Raw genomic sequence first — 19793 nt, 5'->3', positions numbered from 1 at the left:
CAAACTTCCAATGACAGAGAGCTCAGGCCCATAATTATGAGGCTCTACAACTAGTGCATGGTAACACCAGGTTCACACAGGTAGATGAATTTGACTCCATAGCCATGGTACACAGGACTTGGAAATCTCCTGATGGGCCTTCCCACCTCTTGGACCAGGCTTTCTGTAAGATGCTTCAAATATGACATCATGACTCCCCTCATGCTCTCTGCCCCAGAGAAGAGCTTTGAAAGCCAGGTGCTACAGGTTGGGGAGGGCAGCTTCTGTGGTCTGCCCACCAAGAGGTCTCAGCCTGTGGAAGGAAGAGCCTGTTACTCTGGGGCCATTTGTGGTTGGAAAGGGACTGGGCTGGGCTGGAGTGAGATAGAGAAACATAGAGAGATAAGAGGTGGGAGAGGGGAGAGGGGGCTGAAATCCAACAGGTTCTCCTGAATGGACTGTCCTATGGAGCCCAAGAAGATGTCAGTTTTTTCCTCCACCTAGAACAGCAAAAAGTTAGAGACCCCCTGATTATGGGGACCCCGAAGCTATCAGCAGGAGGAGGCAAACAAGTGAAGATACGGAGCCCAGTGGATGGCACATTTACCAACCCTTCATACTCGGCCTACAGCAGACATCACCAATCAATCATGGCACTCTTTCTTGACAAGGCTGGATGGTGGTTTTAAACAACACCACATACCCTGAGGGCATTCAGCCCCAGTGGATAAGCCTCTAGCAACAGAAACATTGTGGACAGCTTGAAAGACCAGACTGAACTTGACCCTGAAGGTCAAGGGCAAATCTCTAACAGAACCTTAAAACCACTTTGACAACTCATTGGCTCAGGAGACAATTAGGTCATTTGGTGCATTTGGGACAGACTTCTTGTCTTCCTTTCTCCTGGCATTGGTCACAAGTGGCCAGTGATTGAGCCCTGAGCCCACAGAGAACAGGACGTGGCAGAGACCAGCATGCCACCTGTATTCTCCACTCTGGCCAGTGTTCTGTATCTTGTCTATGTGGGCTTAGGGCCCAGCACACAACAGCTGCAATCAATGCTTGGGAAACTGAATGACCAAGGCCATGGTGCCAGCTCCACTCAGTGTCTGGCCTCTTACTTTCCTGAAATAATCTAATCAAAGACTCAGGACTATTTTTAACTGATTAAGAGGGGAGCCTGGAATCAGGATTTCTGTTTTAGCAGCTGCGCTGCCGACAAGGTGCTACTACAAACAACTGCAATTATTCTCGAACACTCAGAGCAAGTGTCATCTGAGCTTCTGCTGGCCTGACAAGAGCTCCCGTTTTATTGTTGTTAGCCCCTCTATACTTGGCCATTAGGATGAATTAGGGCAGCAGGAGGGACAATCATCTGCTAAGCATGTCCTTAGAGCCTGAGCCTGCGTGATTAGCCAAATGTTCTCAGTATCTCTTACGGGACAGGAGGTCCCCATGGCAATGCAGTCGGGATATGATTGCTGACTTTAAATATTGAGGAGCCTCCAGATCCATGTACAGATCCAAAGCTGCGGCTCTGCCTGGGAAACAGCCACTGAGAGCATAAGGGAGGCTGAAAAAAATGAATGCTTGAAGGGGACTGAGGCCAACTGTACACCCAGAGACTGGCCTGGGAGGACAATAGTTAGCAATGAACACTCCAACATGCTTCTCCACTCTAGTCAGCTTTCGGAGCTCCACCCTACACTCCCTCTTGTTATAGAGGGTTTTAGGGCAGAGGTGGCACACTCCAGCATCCCCCATCCTCTGCCTATGGCAGGCATTGCTAGTTGATCAGGGCATTCTTTATTGCCCAGGCTGCATGTAGATTGCCTCAATCCAGAGCTCCAGCCAGGCACTATCAATTGAACACGTGATAAAACTTAGTCAGTTGTCTTGCTTTATCATCTTTTTATGGTTAAGTTGTGTCAGAATAGGAATTATTGACCTTCCCACTACTGGCTATGAAGGGCCATCTTGGCATTTGCTTTGCCTTTCATGGGCTAGTGCAGGGCACTATGGAGGACACTGTGGTTTCAAGCAGCATGCTTGGTGCCAGAAGGCTGGGAGTGCCTGACCCATGTGGGACCTTATCAAGTGCTGATTAGATAGGCTGCATTTAATATTTTGTCTGCCCAGCATGCCACCTGTATTCTGCAAGCAGCTGCCCCTTCTTTGATATAACTCCTCTCCACTCTCCAACAATGATTGTGGTTTTGATGGGGCTGCCAGTCATAAAACCTACCCTATGGCTACATTGACCTGTTCAGATGTAGACAAATCATGAACCAGAGACCTGTGCAGAGACAGACAAAGGCATTCCTTGAGAGTTTTGGACCCAGAACTAAGAGAAGAGGGGCTGGCCCTCTTTGGAGGTTAAACTGTGGAGTATAATGCAAAGAAAATGCCAGTGGACATTTCTTGACAACAGAAGAAGTTGGTCAGAGGGGATATTGTGAACACATAAATGAGCAAAATGGAACAAGAGAGGTAGAGGATAAGAAAGATAAAGATAGAGATAAGAGGGAGAGAGAGACAGAACCTGGTTCCACTTTTCCCCCAGACCAGGCTATCCCTCTTCAACACTCACATGAGTCTTCTAATAAATTTCCCTTTGGGGCTACTTTCTTGAAGCTGGGTTTCTGACACTTGAAACTAAGAACCTGGACATATACCAGTGCATAGCAAAGACCCACAGGAAGAAGATAAGACTCCTCAGCAAGACTCCTGGAGGCAAGCCTCAGCAGCTCCCTAGGATAATCTCTCTACCATGGGATGCAGATAGTCATGGCCCTCAGAGGAGACTGACTTCGCTGGCAACCACAAATATTGAAGGGATCTGGACCATCCCACTTTTTATGAAGTTCACTTCTGTGGGCTGGTCCTGGGATGCCATGCTGCCTAAACCCATGGTCCTCTTGTGTATCATGAGGTCAACAGATTGTTCTAAGATTCGGTGAGGCAGGTTGATCTCTGTGTTCTCTACTTTGCTCCAGGGTTCCCATGGAGTGGGATAATATGCTGGGTACAGTAAGGAATGCATACATTCCTGGTAATACCGGCCAAATCTCAGCATTGGCCTCATGCCTAGAGCGGCAGCATTTCACACTCTTCCCTGCAGGACACACACTTCTTAAAATAGCTAGGGCAGTACAGAGTCTTCCACAACACTCACATAATCATCCATGCTTTCAGCACAGGTCTGTTGGCACCTACTGTCTGCTAGATCAGGAGATGGGCACCTCAGGTACGTGGTTCAGACCTTGAGGAAGGCTCAGGCTAGTGGGGCACAGAGGCACATAATAGAATACAGTGCAGTCATTTTCATCAGATGGGGGTGTAAAGGATTCTAAAGGGCATAGAGGGACATGGCAAGTCAGCCTGAGGGATCAGAGCAGGCGTCACTAAAGAAGTGACCTGTGAACCCAGGAGGCGGAGCTTGCAGTGAGCCAAGATTGCGTCACTGCACTCCAGCCTGGGCGACAGAGCAAGACTCTGTCTCAAAAAAAAAAAAAAGAAGTAGTGACATGTGGACTGGGATGGTGGCTCACTCGCGTAATCCCAGCACTTTGGGGGGCTGAGTCTGGTGGATCACCTGAGGTAAGGAGTTCGAGACCAGCCTGGCCAACATGGTGAAACCCTGTCTCTACTACAAATACAAATTAGCCGGGCATGGTGGTGTGTGCCTGTAGTCCCAGCTACTCAGGAGGCTGAAGCAGGAGAATCACTTGAACCTGGAAGGCAGAGGTTGCAGTGAGCCGAGATTGTGCCACTGCTCTCCAACCTGGGAAATAGAGTGAGACCCTGTCTCAAGCAAAAAAAAAAAAAAGAGAAGTGACATGTGAACTGAATAAGGGCTCATTTAGAAGACAGAATGCCAGGATTTTCCTGAAATTTCCAGAGCTTCCCAAGTATGGTAAGTTCTATGCTCTCATCCTTCCAACGTATCTTCCTATACAGTAGAGACTAGAGAGCTAGAGCTGCATTTCTCTGACACCTTCTGATAAGTAGGTTTGCATGTGTGATCTAGGTTTCTCCAAGTAGACAGACCAGATGAGACGTAGAAGGCAGAAGTGAGCCACAGGCAGTGGTAGCAGTGGGGTCTCCTAGAGAAGCTCCCACTAGGGCTACAGTCAATCCCCAGGTCTTAGGTGCTGAGCAATGGGAGGTGGTGGCCATGGGGTTTCTCTAGAAAAGCTCTAGTGTTTGCAGAATATTTCTCCTGTCATTATTTCCTGATCCTCCTAGCATTTCTATGAGCTACCTGATCCCTATAATAAACCCCTTTCTATTTAAACTAGCTGGAGAAGGTTCTGTCTGCAAGAACAACTCCAAGTATTGCACTAGGTTCTGCTGTGGTCTTCCTTCCATTCTGGCATTGTGATACAGTGGCCAGGAGCATTAACTCTTGGTATCCAATAGACCTTGGTTCAAATCCCAGCCCTATCATTTTCTGTGAGACCTTGGGACTGAGGTTGACTTCTCCTCCTGTAAAATGGTGATTATAATATGTACCTCATGGTATTATAAAGTTCAAATGAGATCATGTATGTAAAGAACATACTACTGACATATAGCAAGTGCTGGATACAGGAGGAAGATTATTATTCTTACAGCCTAAGTTTCTTTGTGAGCCAACCCAGGCTTCACATTGGCTATGAAAAGTCAATTTAAGAGTAGACAAAAGAATATTCATGGCAAAAAAGGGGACCTTGACAATCTAGAAGGTGGATTGAACAAGATGAAACACATGCAGGAACTTGCAGGGGTAAATGCAAAGTCCTAATCTCGAGTAAAGAAAATCTGAACAAAGGCAGAGAGGCTGAGACACAGAGTTTGGTTGTAATTACGTGAGACAGATTTGCAGGGTTTAGACAATTGACCAACATGTATCACTAGGATGATGTGTCACTAAAAACAAATAGAGTCTTTGGCTGTATTAATACAGTCAGAGTGTATAGAAAGAGGGAGGTAACAGTGCTGTTCTACTCTGTGTTGACAGCCCACATCTACAAGATTTAACCTGTGAAATCCTTATCATGAGAGGATACAGCTATACTACCTTGAGTTCAGAAAAGCCAACAAATATTGGGAGAGAACTAAGATAACAACTAATATCTATGGTTCTTTTAACATGTGCCAGAAGTCATTCAAAACACATTCTTAACTCTTTCCCCAGCAGGATAGACTTGGACTTGCAGAAGTGGGGATGGGCTATGTAGAATCAGACTTGGTTTTAACAATGGCATGACAAGAATGACAAATGTGGGGCACTCATGCCATTACCAGCCCCTCCCATCCCTTGGCAGACATCACTAGTAAATTAGAAAAACTGATCTCACTGATCCCAAATGTGATTTCTAAAACATCCCCTTCAACCAATATTGCACTCAATCAAAGATAAATCCTATAGGTATGTCAATCCCACATGGACAGGATGGGCAAGTGGTGACTGTGCTGTGAATTGTAGCCAACCAAGAAGAGATGGAACTTCTTCTAAAGTGGGCTGAGAAACATAAGAGAGAGGCTGGCAGAGCCTCCCGGAGGCAGACACAGCCCAGCCGCTTGTTCTTTGCCTCACAGGTACAGAAACTTCGTATTGTTAATGCACCCAGAATGGATCCAACTCTGTGACAGAGACAATGCTGTATGTTCACCAAGTCCCATTTTATTTTCTTCTTCCTGGGCACACAAGAAGACTACTTTTCCCAGCCTTCCTCACAATTAAGTTGTGGCCATGTGAATGGGTTCTGCCCATTGGGTGTGAGCAGAATTGGTAGATATCACTTCTAAGCCAGATCATAAAACCCGCCTGGGAGAGTGATTATCCATGCCTTTTCTTCTCCTTCATCAATGACCTTGGAGGTCATGTACTGAGGATATCCGCTAGGCAAGATGAAAGGAGGCTGAATCCCTGAGTCACCAAAGAGGAACGCTCCAAGGGTTACTACCCAAACCACATCAGACTGGGATGTGAGCGAAAAGTAACCTTTGTTGTGTTAAGCTACCAAGATGTCAGAGTATATTTATTAATGTGGCAGAGCCCAGCCTAGCCTGACTACAGCACATTAACACAACTATGTGTGTGTTTCTCCAATGTGGACTGGGATCACCAGCATTAGAAACACCCAAGAAGCCTGTTAGACCTGCATATTCTTGGCTCCACTTCAGAGGACCTGGAAGCATCCATGCTGGGAGGGCCCAGGAATTTAAAATTTTAGCAAGTAGCCTAGTCATTCTTATCCTCCCTGAAGTTTCAGAACCACTTGTTGCTCAGCCACCCTCATAGAAGCCAATTTATCACTTTATGATGAAAAATAGAATTGTCAAGCAGAGCAGAACCTGGGGTCAGCTGGCCAGTGCTATCTTTTCCCATGGACACATGTAAATGGAAAGAAATGGAATTCCCATCTGAAGCCAACTTGGGGGTCTAGAATTAGATCCAGAAAGTTGATAAAGGAGATCTTAAAGGATATGAGCATGAGCCATGGTGGTCTGAGACCCTCTTCTCTCCACCAACCATCACTGCACACTCATTCTGGGGTGATGTCCTGTGCAGACCAAATAGGGCACCTTCTTCCCAAGACAATGCTGGAAGCATCGAGACAATGCTGGGCTTCTGGACCCATTCTCTTTACACCTTAAAGACCACCCCTTCTGCCTCCCCAGCCATTCCTCAGACACGGGCCAACATAATGAATTAGGGAATGCCCATGAGGCCACCCCTAGAGATTTCACACAGTGCCCAGGTATCTCCTTACCATGCATCTTCAGCATGGGGCTCAGCAGGGAGGGATGCACATACCTGCACCTGCTGTATAGACTGAGTCTCACCTGGCCTCCACCTAAGGCATAAGGCTACCTGCTCCCCAAGTCTGCTGACCATGGGCTCCAGGGCCCATGGATTTGAGTCACAGCTCTGCCACATACTGAGTGGGAAAATTGGAGCAAGCCACTTCATCTCTCCAAACTGCAGTTTCTTTGCCTGTCAAATAAGGATCAAATAATAGCCACCTTTCACAGTTGTGATGGTTGCATGAGATACATATTTTTTGACAGCCCCAAGCCTCAGCCTACATATAGGACGTTCAATAAAACACCGAATGGACTGTGTGACATGTGTGATGTTTGTGGTGGGAGAGGCAGAGGAGATGGACAGCATGGAGATTAAGAGTCTGCATTTTCAGGTTAGAAAGGCCTCAGTTTGAACAGTCAAGTACTAACTGTGTGGCCTCAATTTCCATAGCTATAAAATGGGAATGGGAATCCCTTCATCACAGGATTCTTGTAAAGATTAAATAAGCTAAGTGAATGGAAGCCATTACTGTGTATGTGTACGTGTGTGTATCCTGGTGAATAGATGTTGTGTTTGTGTATTTGTGTGTGTGATAATATCGTTAACATTTCTTGGGTGCTTCCTACATGGCAGGCATTCTTCTAAGCACTGTGCTTAACTCACTTGAATTCTCACAACAATCTGAGGCAGACAGTCTCTCATTTAACAGATGTGGAAGTTGAGCTGTAGAGTTTACTTATGTTGACCTCACTGAAGGTATCCATAATCCTTCCATTTCTCCTCCAACACTGCTTTCCCCGCTCTGGTGCCAAGAGGTGGGAAGAGTAGATGCAGCCCCTAGCCCTTGGTGGAGGGGACCCTGCTAGCTCAGCAGAAGCCCAGGGCTCACCTTGTTCATCCCCCAGGAACCTTATGTCCTGGGGAGCTCCATGTAGGTTTTGGGTGTGAAAAGTGGGAGTAGACGAGCAGAAGACACAAGGTTGGTGTCAGTTCTGCAGAATCCCACAGCCCTGGAGCCTTGAGAGGTCAGTATGTCCACTCCCTATCCTTGAGCTCTGGCAGGACCAGGACTGACCTGGTGTGATTTCCTTGTGATTTGCAGACTACATCCAGGGACCTGGTAAACTCATAAAAAGTAAGGCTGTCATACCCTGCTACCCAGTGATTCCCTCTTAAGCACTCACCTTAGAGAAATGCTTGCCATGAGCACCTGGAGACACCAGCAGAAATCTTCACAGCAGTGGTGATCATAAAACCCCAAACTGGGTGAGCAGGGTGGATCAGAGCCAGTCTGTGGACTACTACACTTACAGCCATATGAATATCCTGCAGGAATCTTAGAAACAAAGTTGATGGAAAAGTTGCTAAATACATACACTTTCTTTTTGGTTTACAAGAAGCCACTGACTCTACGTTTTTAAAGAAAACAAGGGCATGATAAATCTAAAATTCAGAGAGTCACCTGTGGCAGGGAACAGGGGGGCCCAGTTAGAGAGGAGCACCCCAGAGTTTCAGTGGCTTCAGAGTGTTCTGGCTTTTAGGTTGATGTATTAGTCCGTTTTCACACTGCTGTAAAGAGCTACCTGAGACTGGATAATTTACAAAGAAAAGAGGTTTATTTGACTCACAGTTCTGCAGGCTTAACAGGAAGCTGACTGGGAGACCTCAGGAAACTTACAATCATGGTGGAAGACCAAGGGGAAGGAAGCTTGACCTACCATGATGGAACAGGAGGGAGAGGGAGAGAGAGCAAAGCAGGAAGTGCCACACACTTTTTCTTTTTCTTTCTTTTTTCCTTTGAGATGGAGTCTCACTCTGTCACCCAGGCTGGAATGCAGTGGCACCATCTCAGCTCACTGCAACCTGTGCCTCTTGGGTTCAAGCAATTATCCTGCCTCAGCCTCCCAAGTAGCTGGGATTACAGGCATTCACCACCATGACCAGCTAATTTTTCTATCTTTAGTAGAGATGGGGTTTCATTATGTTGGCCAGGCTTGTCTCGAACTCTTGACTTCAAGTGATCTGTCCACCTCAGCCTCCCAAAGTGCTGGGATTACAGGTGTGAGCCACCGCACCCAGCCACCACACACTTTTAAACCATTGATCTCATGAGAATTCACTCACTATCATGAGAACAACAAGGGGGAAATCTGCCCCCATGATTCAATCACCTCCTGCCAGGCTCCTCCTCCAATTCGACATGAGATTTGGGTGGGGACACAAATCCAAACCATATCAGTTGGGGTGGAAACATTGGTGTTTGTTTTGTTGTCTTCATAATATATGTATTATTTATATATATACTATATATATATAGCTTTTATATAAATCAGATTAAATGAACAGAATAAAATAAATGAATTTCTTATTCTTTTTTTGATTTTTTTTGAGATGGAGTCTCACTATGTTGGCCAGGCTGGGGTGCAGTGGTGCCATCTCAGCTCACTGCAGCCTGCGCCTCCTGGGTTCAGGTGATTCTCCTGTCTCAGCCTCCCAAGTAGCTGGGACTAAAGGCACCAGCCACCACGCCCAGCTAATTTTTGTACTTTTAGTAGAGATGGGGTTTCGCTATGTTGTCCAGGCTGGTCTTGAACTCTGACCTCAGGTGATCCGCCCGCCTTGGCCTCCCAAAGTGCTGGGATTACAGGGGTGAGTGTCCACGCCCAGCTTGCCTTATTCTTATATAGCATTAGACAAGCAATTTCATATGATAGTAACAACCAGTTCCCACCCTGTTTGTGTTGAGTTCTTACCACCACATTAGAAATGGCAAATATTCATAGAATTTTTTGGACCAGGTCCTGTTCTGAACATGCTGCATGTATTAACATATTTAACCTCCATGAAAATCTATTAGGTAAGTTACAATTATTATCTACATTTTGCAGATGAGGAAATTGAGTCAGAGAGGTTACTTTGCCTGAGGACACACCTCCACACAGGACTCAAAGCCAACCTGCTCTACTCTTGAGCCTCCGTTCCTAGCCCTTGGGCACCACAGCCTTTTGTGAGTCCATAGTTTGCCTTGATGTGCCTGTTTAGTTCTCACACTAACCCTCTCAGGAGTAGGTTATTATCCTGTCTTCCAGATAAGGAAACCAGGGCTTATAGTTACATGCCTGTTCTATGTGGCCCTCTGCCTCCAGCAGGCGGGGAACACGTTCACATACCACTTCCCTCTCCTCACCCATGGCAGACCCAGCTATCTGATCAGGGCACCCACTGAGGCCCTTCTCCAGGATGGTTGCTATTAATCCATCAGTGTCAGCCCACACCTTGAAACCTATTTGCCACTTCTTCACCCTAAATGACCTCCACTCCGGCAGGTCCTCAGAGACACTCCCAGCACTATTACCTGAAGAGAGCTCAGACCATCTCCCCGTGTCTTCCTCCACTGCAGTGTCTGCACCGTCACCTGGGTATTCCTGACCCTGTGGGGCTGGTCCTCCCACTGTTTCATGCTCCACTTCTATAATAAACCAAAACTGGCCTTGAACAAGTCTCTGATGCCCCATGCCTCAGTTTCCCCAAATGTGAACTGGATGAAAGGCTGCATGATCTACCCCAAGCCTTAAGGAACAACAGTTGTTATCCGTGTTTTCTTCTCCTGTTGGAGAAAGAAGTCAGTTAAATACCAGGCCCGTTTAGGGACCCATTTCTGAAGACTCAAGACTCTGAGGCGCTGCTGCCGGCCTTATCCCCCATGAGCCTTACATTACATTTCAAGCAGCTTGTGACGGCAGCACATTGCAATAGATATTAATTGCTACATTAAATTCTATGATATTGCTTAAGAGAATGTTCATTTAATTTCCCTGCAACTGTGGTCAACCCGATCTTTAATCGAAACTGACAGGTGCAATTTAAATCAGGTAGCAAACTTCCCTCTTTTTAAAAGAGCCAAGAATGGCATGAATATTAAATGGGTCAGGACAGTTGGCAACACTAATACAGCTTAAATCGGAACAAGCCTCAGATACAGCTTTTAATTATTCATGCTCTCCTGGTAAGTCAGGCCCTGACAACAGTGTCACTAGGAGTTCAGGAAACTTCCTCAACGTGACATGAAAGACAAGGGGAGGCCAGCGTGGAGACACTGTGGCCCAGGGTCCCAGGTCAGGCCCCAGATGTCTGAGGGTAATCTGGCTTGGGGAACAGGCTGGAGGGTTGTTAAATTAAAGATGGACACCACTTTTTAGCTGCTCCTCCCATCAATAGGCAGAATCTATTTCCTTTCCCATGGAATCTGACTCTTGATCTATTTTGACCAATGGAATGCAGCAGAGGTGATGCTGTGTAATTTTCACAACTGGATCCTCAGAGATCTGCAGCTTCCACATTCACCAGCTTGCAGCCTCTGGCATCACTGAAATGCTGTATGCTAAATGGGTGAGGGACAGAAACAAATACAAAGAGGCACAGACTGAGATAGAGGCACAGCTAGAGAGAGACAGTGGCATACAAGAGAGGGAGAGGGACGGGGGAGAGAGAGAAACTTAGTTAAAAGAGAGTCATGTGGAGGCAGAGCCAGGAGTGGCATCAGAGGCCTGGAGAGACAGACCAGGGGAAGAAGGGACAAGAGGGAGAGGGGCAGATCAGAGCCTGCTCAGGGACCTGTCTGTGAGTACAGGAAGACCACGGGGCAGGGGTGCAGGTGGCACCAGAGTGGGGCCCAAACCAGCAGAAGAAAATAGAAACAACTGGACATGCCCAGAGATTGTTGCCTGGGGATGAAGGGTGGAGCTCGCCTTGCAGGAACCAGCTCCCAAAACAGCACAGGCTCCACTCAGCACTGCCTGGGCTGAGCCAGGTGTATAAATCACTCAGGGATGGGAAACACTGATGTGTGGCCTTGGAAACAGCACCTGGCAGGGAAAATGAGGGGAAGGATTGTGAGGGGCCTGAGGGCAGACAGACAGAGAAGCAGACGGGACTGATCCGAGACAGCCAGGGAAGAGGCAGAACCCAAGAAGAGACGAGAGAGACAGGTAGAAAAGATAGGAGGAAAGACCAAAAGATGCTGCTGGAGAGGAAGGCACCAAACGTGAAAAAGATACACACCCAGAGGTGGACAGAGGGAGACACTCGGGGAGGGCACAGGAGGTGAAGATTCAGAAAGAAAGACTTGCCTTGCACACTGACCTTTGAAATGTTGTTTGCTGGGAACTGGCTGTTCTCAAGAATAACACATCCTCCTATGCGTAAAGCACTTACAGTCCACCAGGCACTTACCCATCCATTATGTTCTCTCCTCCAGCCCCCTCAACAGCCTCCCCAACTCTAGAGGAGCATTCCAGAATATTTATGCCCTAAAAGCACAGGTTGGTACTGAGTCAGGCCACTTGATTAACCCAAATCATCAATTATCAGGCATTTATCTAAATTCTTTCTCCCCAGTGCTATTGTCAGCCGTATTGTCATCCATGGATGGATGCCCATGGTAAGGTACAAAGAGCATTGAAGAAGGAGCCACTTCCAACCCTTGGAGCCTCAGTTTCTCCCTCTGTCCAGGGGAATGTGACAACCCTGAAGGATGCTGGTGAAGCCCAGCTGAGTTCACCCAAGTGAAAGCATAAGCCCTGTGCATATGGGAGAAATTGTCATGGCCCCCAGTAAAAGGACACCTCATTTGTAGGTGCTCTGTAGAATTTGGTAAAGGGTCCCTGGATTGAAGAGCTTGCCCCAAACCTCATCCTCTCACAGATTCAGCCCTAGCAGGGTTCCCTTCTGCTTCCAAAAGGATGAAGTCTGTCTCCTGATCCTCCTCCCTGCTGCCAAAGCCTCTGGGGCACCCAGGCATCCCTCCTTGGTGTGGCTGAGATTTGCATCTAGTCTCCTAGGCTCGCTGATCTCTGACCGGAGGAGAAGGTAAATGGAAAGGCAGCCCAGGCTTCCTGAATGTGTTTGCCCTCTGCAGCCCTTAACATTTACACACGCCGTGGAGGAGGAGGTAGCAGTCTTAGAGCCCGAGACTGGCATACCAGCTAAGGAGGAGAGCAAGCCTCTGGCTGGGCCAGGTCAGAGGAATGTATGAGGGTTTTCAGGTTCAGCATCTCCTTCTCTCTGGGTGGGCAAACATCTCTGTCACCTCCGAGGACCAGCAGCAAACCAGGTGGGCCTGGGGAGGCGGGCAGGTACTCTGGCCAGGAGTACCTGCCTGGGCCATTTCACCCAGAGGACCAGTCCTCATGGAGGAAGAGTTGGCACAGTGCAAAATGAAACTGTGGGGTCCCTTATTCAAAAATATTTCAGAATTTCATGATGGTGAGAGCAGAGCATTAAACCATGCATGGGGACCTTCTGAGTGTGGGACTCTGAGTGTGATTACACAGATTATAGGCCCACAAGCTGACCCTACCCTATGGCAACAGGCAAAGGGTGATGACAGAGGTGTTTACAGAGACTGTGGGAGTGTTTCAGGAGGTCCAGACCAGGGACTAGGAATGTGGTATAATATAGCAGAAGAGATGATTGAGCAGATCCTAACTGTTGGACCTCGGGCAAGTAACTTAACCTCTCTGAGCCTCAATCAGGACAATAGCTTATGGGCCTAATTAAATGATATACACAAAACAGTGACAAGGCTGGGCACAGTGACTCATGCCTGTAGTCCCAGCTCCTCAGGAGGCTGAGGCAGGAAGATTGCTTGAGCCCAGGAGTTCAAGGCTGCAGTGAGCCAAGATTGTGCCACTGCCCTCCAGCCTGGAGGGCAGACTGAGACCCCATCTAAAAATAAAATTAAAAAAAAAAGCAGTGACAGTGCTTGGCACACAGTAAGCACCCTGTAAATGATGATTATTGTCCTTTTTCTGACAACTGTGAACAAGATAAAACACACAAAGCCCCTTCCCAACCCCTCCTTCTGAAGGTTCAATGATGCATTGACTAAGCCACATAGCAACCTGACAACCACACAGGAGAGACAGCATCTGTCTGCTGGAGGACTTTTCTACAGTTTGAACTACTTTAGACATTAACCAATGTGAGGGAATGATGTAAGACGTTGGCCAGAAGTACTTCATGCTGTAGGACCGAAGATAGAGCCAACACAGACCATTCGGTATTCATTTGTTTAATAAATATTAACTGAGCACCACACACTGTTAGGTGGTTAAGACATGTCTGAGAAGCAACTAGCATGGTTTCCCACTCTCATGGAACACACAGTCTAGCATTTCCCACAACAGACACCAAATCTTGCTTTAATAAAATAGTCATGATAATTGTAACAGTATTCGGGAACGTTTTGTTGAGGACTTGCTATATGCCAAATGATATTTTATTTGCATTCTCTTATCTTCATCCTCACAATAGTCCTATGAGGTACAGACTCTAGGACTCCACATTATAAATGGAGAAATGAGGCTGAGAGAGGTCAAGTCACCTGGCCAGGGTCACAAGACTAGATAAGAGGCATTCACTCATTCAACCCTCACATGTCAAGCACATCTTCTGTGTTGCACTCTGTGCTTAGGGAAACCATGGTGAGCCCCACAGATTTTGCCTTCATTCTGGTGGGGAATATAGACACTGAACAGGAAAATAAATAAAACAAGATCACGGCATGCTTTAATTAAAGCAAAAATGAGGGAGGATGCTAAAGTAGAACAATAAGAGGTCTGCTTTTAATGGGACATGGATTGGTGCTTAGCACATAGAAGGCACACAGTAAATATTTGCTGAATAACTAAATGAAAAAGGAGGTCACATGGTATCATTTCTGACACCTGAAGAATGAGAAAGAGCTATTCAAGCATGAAGTGGCCACTCCAGGTACAGTGAACAGAAAATGCAAAGGCTCTGAGGTGGGGAGAGTTTGGCATGACGGAGTAACTGCAGGGAGGCCAGTGGGCCTGGGGTACAGCAAACAAAGTGGTGAGTAGCATGCGATGAGGTCTAGAGAGTCAGGCAGGGGTCAGAGCCCTGGAGGCCACTGGGGCAAAGGAGTTGGAATTTAGCACAAGGGCAAAGGGAAGCCAATGAGGGAGAAGAGCACAGTGACACGATCCTATCTACATGCTAAGGAGATCATTATGTGGGCTGGGGAGGGGGAAGCAATTAAAGATGGAGAATAGTATTTGGCTGATCCCCCTATCAATATGCAGAATCTAGTTCCTTTCCCCTGGAATCTCTCTTGATCTGTTTTGACCAATACAATGCTGCAGAGGTGATGCTGTGCAATTTTCACAACTTGACCTTCAGAGATCTGCAGCTTCCACGTTCACCACTTTGGACCATAGTGCCCAAAGTTTGGAATGCCTCCCATTGACACCCGGCTGCCCAGCTGCAAGAAGGCCAAAGCTACATGGAGAAGCATGTAGAGAACTGAGGCTGTCCTGGCAACAGCTCCAACTGAGTTTCCAACTTCCAGCCAGCACCAGTGGCCAGCTAGTAGCATCAGATGACTCCAGCCCAGTCAACACTACATGGAGCAGAAGAACCAACTGAGCCCAGTCAACCCACAGACTCTTGAGAGAAAAACTACTGTTGTTTTAAACCACTGTGTTTTGAGGTGGTTTGTTACATAGCCATGAGTAACCAAATCAGCAAGAACAAATCAAAGGAGGGCAAAAGCAGATGCTGAGATAGGCTTTGAACCTAAAACTCAGTGACTCCAAGACCCTGCCCCTATCCACCATGCTCTGTAACACCAAATTCTCTCTGATTGCTGATGCTCTGGTTTAACTCTCCTGCTCATCTGCCTGCCTGCTTACTGCCTTTCAGATGCAGGACCTATTCTCCTGCCAGCTCTGACTTCCCTCAGCTGTCTCCTGTCCTGACCCTTCCCTGGGAACCCTGCGTGGCTGACGCCTATGAGGTCAGAGGGGCATATGGGGATTCCTGTCCATCTTGCTCTCACCACCCTGAATGCATCTTTGGTCTTAATCCCAGAGTCAGTGCTGGCCTGGAGGGAGAGCTTCTTCCCTCCCACAGACTCTAGGGAGCAGGCCGCTGCCCCACTACTTCTCCCCTGCACTCATACGTGACTCACTGACCTTTACGATCCTGAGACTTGATGGGCCTGGTGTTTTATTAACCTAATAAAAAGGCAGCCCGATTCAGGGGCTTAACATTTCTGGAGAGAGGAAGGCTCTGCCCCCCGGGCATTGGGAGGAAGAAATACTGTCTTGGGCTGAGCTCCCCAGCACTGTTCTCTGGGACTTCTTGCAGGGAGGCAAAGAGCAATTCATTGTATTCACCATCAAACAGCAGCAGCAAGCCACAAAGCTTAATTTAATTTTGTAATCAGTAGAAGCACAGGCAGTGGAAGACTGCTGCTCACTGTTTTTTCCACTTTGCTTTTTAATAGAATATCTGACAGCACACATAATACAGTGGCTTTATGCAATAAAGGACGTGCATGCACACACACATATATGCACATGACGAGGCAGCTGCAGGAGAGTGGAAAGAATCTGGGATTTGGAGGCCAAAGACCTTCCTCTTGCTCACTTTACGGCTTTCAAGTAAGTCACTTCACTTCTCTGTGCCTCTTTAGCTAAGAGTATTTTCCTTATTCTTCTCAGATTTAGTGAAAATACCTAATATTTCTTGCGGCTTAATATAAGTGCTAGGGAATGTGTGAAGTGTCTCATTGAATCTTTATAACAAGCCTATAAGGTAGTTAATGTTATTGTCTCATTTAAAAAGGAGAGGTCTGAGGCACAGGAGGGTTGAGTAACTTGCCCAAGGACACACAGCTGGTAAGTGGCAGAGCTTCATTTCAAGAGGGCCTTTAGTTACAATCAACAGAAGCTGACTATAGATGTTTAAGCGGAAAAAAAAAAGTCATTGAGAGACTGATGAGTGGTCAGGGGACCCAGCTTGATTCTGAGCTTCCAAAACCATAGCACAGAGTGGGCCTGGTGAAGAAGCCACCTCTCCACTGGGAGCTGGTCTTTTGTGCCACTGCTCTTGGCTCCAGCCCTGATGCCACTTCTCCCTTAGGAATTCCACCTTGTAGACTTGCCACCCACCAGAGCCAGCAGGCTTGACTGTCCCATTCAAAAGCAAAACACATTCCAAGGCAACCTTCTTTCCCAATTTTCCCACTCCTAGAGACAGTCCCAATAAGTGAGCCTGCCTGGTGAAACCTAGGTCATCTCCGACAATTGGGCTGCAAAGGTGGCTGGGACCGTGAGAGTTCTGGGTTCTCCCTGAGGACACAGAACACATGGGCCTGGAAGACGTCCAAAGATAGGAGGGTGGCCAGAAGGTCTATACAGCCAAAAGCAGAGCAAACGCCCACTTCCCACTGGGATTCACACCAGGCGGGCTGACCTAGAGCCTACTTGACTGGCTTAGATGAGATGATGGTGTGAAAAAGCTCTGTCCAATATAAAGTCCTTCTGGGGGCTGGGGGTGGGGGGTGCTTCACTGTGGTGGGAGCTAATGGAGAGACTCAGGTTAGTGGTCAGTAAGTGACCACAGTCTTACCAAATGGAGCGATTTGCATTCAGATCGCTATCACATCAGGTTAATTTGTGCTCAAGTGGCTCACAGTAAGTGACAACATGGACAAGAACTAGGAGGGAAAACCTTTTAGTACCGTCCATGAAGACGCCTTTGTCCTTGTCCCTGGATGTAGCCTGCCATCAGTCACACCGAACTCACCGCCTCTTGTTCTTTCCCACCTCAGTCCCTTTCCACCTGATTTTCTACTGCCCAGAATGCCTTTCTTTTCCCTGCGTGGCAGGCTTTCATGCCTTCTCAAAATAAAAATAATAATAGCATATATGTGTATGTATACATACATATATGCTTTTTAATATATATACTTTATATATATACGTATATGCTTTAAATTTTTTTCTATGTTCTAGACACTGCTCTAAGTGTTTTATATATGTAAGTTCATCTAATAATCATGACAATTTTATCGCTATTTTACAGAGGAGGAAATGCAGGAACAGAGAGGTTGAGAGACTTGCTTTATGATGCACAGCCAGTGAATGGAGATGCTGGGATTTGAAGCCAGTCACCCTGGCTCCAGTGGTCCTGCTTGCCACCACTGTGCTATGCGTCTACTCAAACATCACCCTCTCTGTGAGACTTTACAAAGGGGCTCCAGGCCCAGTCTAAACTCCCCTCCTCTGGAATCCCACCAGGCCTGGCTTCTCCCCTGTTCCAGAAGGATCATGTACTTTCACTTCAATGAATCCTTCACAGGGTTCTGCCTCCCCGCTAGACTGTGAGGCCAGGACTGAGTGTGTGTTGTCTGGTTTGTAATCTCTGAGTCCCCAGTGCCTCACTCAGCCTGGTGCATAAGGGATGCTCGGTGCTTGTAGAATGAATGAGTTTGTTGAACAAATACATAATGTCAAAACAAATTGTGGCAAGAAGGCTTAAATTCCTGAAAAGAGGAAAACATTGTTTCAAGATGCTCTTGTTTCCTAAACCCCCAGACACCTGGATGCTCACCCCTTGTGTGGAGAAGAGTCTTTGGAGGGCCTTTCCAGGTGTCACTGTTCTCCTGCCCCAGTGGAGCAGGTGCCCTTAATGGCAGCCATACAGTAATTCTTCCAAACCATTAAATAATTGGGAACTTTTCATTAATTAAGCATGGTGACCCTGTCTATTAATTAATGAGTTAAGAGGAAGGAAAAAAGGAAAGAAAAAATGATATCAACCTTGGTTAAGAGCTTACTCTGACATATTTCCTAAGTGATTTTCTTTTCTTTTTTTCAGGGTGTCCCTCTGTCATCCAGGCTGGAGTGCAGTGGCATGATCTTCGCTCACTGCAGCCTTGAACTGCCCAGGCTCAAGTGATCCTCCCACCTCAGCCTCCCAAGTAGCTGGTACTACAAGCACGTGCCACCATACCCGGCTAATTTTTGTATTTTTTGTAGAGATGGGGTTTCATCACATTACCCAGGCTGGTCTCAAACTCCTGGGCTCAAGTAATCCTCCAGCCTCAGCCTCCCAAAGTGCTGGGATTACAGGTGTGAGCCACCGTGCCCAGTGGTTTTCAAACATTGTCTTTGGGCCAGTGGCATTAGAATACCTGTGGATTTGTTTGTTGTTTTTTTTTTAACTACAGATTCTTGAGCTCCTTGCCATGGAAATTTGGTTTTGTTGGACTAAGTGCGGCCGAGCACCTGCCTTCAGAGGTGATCCCTGGGATATTTCCCTGCCCGGATAGGTTCAGGAACCCATGCTTTATATCATATTTTCCACCAGAATAACATGAAAAGCGCATCTTAGTCCCTCTACAGGTGACGCTGGAGATGTTAGATGCTTTTCCAAGGTCAGCAACTAGTGAATGGCAGGCCTGGGACTGCAATTGAGGTCTACTTGATGCAAGACAGAGGGAGAGAGATCTTTAAGAGACTGGGATGCCCAGTATGAGAGAAGCAAGAAAAAAGATGGGAACAATAAAAGATAGCCACCTCACGTCCTCCTTCCCCAGCCATGGGTCTGCGCCTTCCTCTGGGTCCGGCTTCCAGACTGCCATTCCCATGTCCACTCTCACCTTTGGCTGAGATGACCTACCCCAGCTTTGGGTTTGGGAGCCTGCTCTCCTGCCATCTGACTCCTTGCTGGCAGCCTGCTGTCATTCGGCTTTCACCTTCCTCTACGGTAGCATCTGGCTCATACAAGTGTATATATGACAGTGCCTTTAAAAGATTGTCTGATGTCTCAACCCGCAGGCTGGAGAGTCTCCCTTTTAAGAGGAGCAGAGTGATTTACCAGGGCAGAAGGGGCAAATGATACAAAACATAAAAATAATAAGTGTTTACAAAGCACCTGCTATGCCTCTCTCAGAGAGAGATAAGAGAGTCCCTGCCCTAGGAGTTCAGCATCTTTCTAGGGATCCAAGACATTCTCAGAAAGAAAGAGAAATGCCCTCGTGATCAAAGGCCATGTCCTGTGACTCAAAAGAACACTCAGACTGTGGGAAGGACGCAGCTGGAACCATTGCTGCAAGCAGAGGAGGCCACGGAAGCAGGAGGAGGTCCCGACTGGAATGTTCAATGTTTGTTGTGTGGGGTGGCAGTTGCAGGCTCCCAAACCTGGA

Source organism: Pongo pygmaeus, chromosome 1 (assembly GCF_028885625.2).
Source record: "Pongo pygmaeus isolate AG05252 chromosome 1, NHGRI_mPonPyg2-v2.0_pri, whole genome shotgun sequence".
NCBI classification, from domain to species: domain Eukaryota; kingdom Metazoa; phylum Chordata; class Mammalia; order Primates; family Hominidae; genus Pongo; species Pongo pygmaeus.
The sequence above is the reverse complement of the archived record's forward strand: the minus strand, read 5'-3'. Positions refer to the sequence as shown.